We start from the raw sequence: 3900 nt of genomic DNA, 5'->3' as shown, positions 1-3900 counted from the left end.
CACAGTCTTACCCTCTGTTACTGAAAAAAGGTCTGTGTGTGATTCAAGGTCAATCTACCGCACAAAGGATTTTGTTAGGATTGGTTTCCTGTTATCAAGCCCAGACTTTCATCACAGTAAACATCCCCTTACTGCACGTCCTGTAGGGAAACACAAGTGGCATGAACAGAATATAGCATGACATGCTTGGAAAAGAAACCAGTACCTTGTATTTGCCTCCCACATCCCCCTTCTCCCCCTGGTGTTTGCCCAAATCCCTCCAGGGAGGGGCTGGGTGCTTTTCTTATAAACATGAACCTTCCTGAAGGACCTTAAATCACAGAACTGTGGAACAGTTTGGATGAGAAGGGACCTTAAAGCCCATCTCATTCCACCCCTGGCCATGGGCAGGACACCTTCCACTATCCCAGGTTGCTCCAGGCCCCATGCAACCTGGCCTTGGACGCTTGCAGGGATGTGAGTGTGGAATCCAGTGATCACAGCCAGAGTACTTGCATTCCTATTTTTCTAGTGTAGAGCCAGCTCCACAGCCAGGTATTCACAGCATCAGCCAATGGGTTCTGCATTAGAACAGTGGGTCATTGATGCTGCGGGAAATGCCCGTCTGGCACACGGACACCGGGGCGGCGTTTCCTATGGAAAACTGTGAGCCTTCGGAATCTCAGCCTCCGCTTAAAGGAAAGATCTGCACGCCAACCAGACTCAAATTAGCCTTGGAAACTGATTCTGGAAAATGTGCCAGCTCAGATGCAAATCCCTCTTACTTACCTCGTGATGACAACAAAAGCCTGGTGAAATTTTACTCAACCGTTAACAGAAGAGACCTTGCCCGGTGACACACGTGGGTGGGATTCCAGCAGGGTGACATTATGCTTTTGGCACGAGGGCCTTGGCCCCCAAGAATGGCAGCCCTGTGGCATGACAAATGCAGGCCACAGCCACATACTTTACCTGCTGACTCAAGGGGAAGAATGCAGAACCTACAAAAATTGAACTTCCAGCCAAAATCTCGAGATGGTAATCTCACAGAACAGCCCCTGGGGTAAAAGATTGATGATTAGAATTACACTCAGGAAAACACTGCCTGATTTCTAAACACCTTCAGAGCAAGGTATAGCCAAGACATTCCACTGGGGTCACTTCCTAAATCCACTGGAGGGAAAACATGAGCACTCAGTTCACAGGGACAGTGATTTTTGTTTCACCACCATGGATAGAGGCCCCTCCATGCTCCATTAAAATCAATGGCAGAACTCCCCTGTTTTTAGCATGAACTCATCTTTGTTTCTCCTGCTTCTGGGTCATGTTTCGTTTCTTCTCTCTGCCATCTCTCTGAAACTGAAAGAGCAGCAGCAGCAGTGATCAGATCAGATGGCTTTCTAGATCACACACAGCCATGGAAATCCCAAAAGAATCCTCTGTTTTCAGGTGAAAACCAAATGTTGACACCTGTCCACCAGCTTCCCGGACAGCACCAGGGGCTGGGGTTATTTTCCTCTTGAGGACAGAGTATTTAAAGGATGTGGTTGAGACGTGTTTTCTGTTTGACTTCAGTTTGACTTTCAGCTCGAAACTGAGAGACTGCTCTTCTTGTTAAACTTCTTGCTGTCCCAGAAAGAAGGAAGGATTTCCAGAAGCCTTGCTCACCTGGCTGTGGCTCAGCAGGTTGAGGATATCCACATCACAGCAACTGAAGAGCCTGTGGTCACGATAAACGAGAACAGGTTCCCCTTCCTTGCTGGTTTTCTGAAAAACCCTGGGGAGCATTCACTTTCCCCTTACAGAATGTTCCTAATATTCTGATTTTTTTAAAGCAGCTTTTAATCTTAATTGCTGTTGGGATCTTTGGGCGATCAAAGGGACGATGGCTGTGATTCTTTGTATTACTCACTGCTGCATTAGCACTGGGATCACATATTCATTTATTTTGGTTGAGGAGGTAACAGTCTCCTTTCACTGCACGCACACAATTACTGTAAGCATGCAGGGGACTTACCAAATGATGCATGAGGGGAGGAGGAGAATCTTTGAAGAAAATTGTTCAAACGTAATTTGGTTCACTAATTGGCAAGGGACCGTTACTAACGAATCGCTTCTGTTTTATGTCAGTAGTGAATCAGGTTGATGATGTGTAACATACATTAAGTCAGTTAATGAGTATTAACTAGAAATGCGACTGAAACACAAGAAAAAGGGTTTTTCACCTTTAACTAGCCAAGCAGAATCACCAATAAATTAAAGGATATGTGTAAGTAGCTTAGATGATTCCAATCTGCAGTGGAAAGACTTTTCTTAGAATCTGATCGTAACCACAACTTAGTGGAAAAAAAAAAAAAAAAAATCAGACGCTTACTGTGGCACTTCATCACCACTTGCTTTACTTCTAACCAAGCCTGAAATGAAAATTACTAGAAGTCATTACCGTAAAATAGCTGATTAGAACCCAATGTGAACTGAGACAGTGAGTCCTGGCCCTGGCTGCAAGACCAGGGGGGCATCGTGGGGGCAGCGAAGTGTTGACTTGGCAGTGGCTGTGTGTGCACTTTCACTGGGGGACAGGACACTTGGCATCCCCCAGTCTGCACCAGGCAGGGTGATGTGCCCCTCACCCTTGGGAAACACGTGGAGAGGAGGGAGATCACCTTGCTGGAGCAGCCATAATCACAGCCATGCTTCACTCTCACCTCTGTGTGTGACCCAACAGCATGACACGGCTCTGGGTGCAGTCAGGGCTGCAGGAATGTGGCTCTCAGAGCCCAGCAGTGCCAGGGCAGAGCTGTGAGGTGACAGCAGGCCCACGTGCATAGCCTGGCTCACTCCTGGATGTGCAGCCCTGAGAGCAAACATTGTTACAAAACCCCGGGCAGAAGGACTGTTTCTAGCTCGCTCTGGCATGTGAACAAACTGGCTTATTAGGCCACAGGTGCAAAAATGAGAACATGGAGTGAAAGTGAGGATAAAACGGAGAATTCCTGTGTTCTGCAGGTTTTGTGAAATAGGTATCAGGCCATGGAACCTGCCAGACACTGTGGGGGGCTCAGGGACAGGCAGGGGTCTGTTTGCCATGGGCCAAGGGAGGACAGCTGCAGGATTGGCTTTAGGATTGCAATCCAACACTCCACTACCTGGAGAAGGAGGGTGGCAGAACATCTCAGGGGGCTCAGTCTGGGCATTACCTCTGCTCAGTCAGGCAGGTCCAGCCTGGCTTTCAACTCAGGATTTTCAGTTTTCTGGCCAAGCAAAGTCAAAGCAGAAGGGAGATGCATCAATCCCATCTCCTGGCAGCTTTAGGCAAGGAAAGATCACTGTTCCAGCAGCAAGGAAGGGCCCTGATGTCTGCAGCCAATCTTGGACACTGCCACAGCAGATGACAGCTCCAGACTCTATGGATCAGATACTTGTCATGTGTTGTTCTTCTTACCTGCATTTGCAGCCACCAGGTATCTTTTTTCCAGCTGGTTCTAAACTGGGGGTATTGCAACACAATTTATATCACACAACTGCAGAGCCCCTCGGCACACAGTGGGGTGCTGGTTTAGAAACAAGCTGATAATACGGTCATGGCAACACTACTTTGCAGAGTCAGAAGAAAAACCTAAACATCCAGCACCAGCAGAAAATGTGTACAGATTAGTTTATCTCTGCACTCAGTAGAGATAAGACCCTTGCTTTGAAAAAGAAATCTTACGTTCCGGAAACAGCAGAAAGGATGAAGTTAAGCACAATGTGGTGGATCATGAGACATGCTGCCTACAGATGAGTTCATCTGTAAATGATGCCACTAAATAGGGTGACAGAGTGGCATAGGACAGTGCAGCCCCCCAGAAGAGAGGATTTTATCCATTGAGGGGCAGGGGGTGTGAAGGAGAGAGGCAGAAAGAAGCACACAGACACCATTCA

This window comes from Oenanthe melanoleuca, chromosome 15 (assembly GCF_029582105.1).
Source record: "Oenanthe melanoleuca isolate GR-GAL-2019-014 chromosome 15, OMel1.0, whole genome shotgun sequence".
Lineage (NCBI taxonomy): Eukaryota > Metazoa > Chordata > Aves > Passeriformes > Muscicapidae > Oenanthe > Oenanthe melanoleuca.
The sequence above is the reverse complement of the archived record's forward strand: the minus strand, read 5'-3'. Positions refer to the sequence as shown.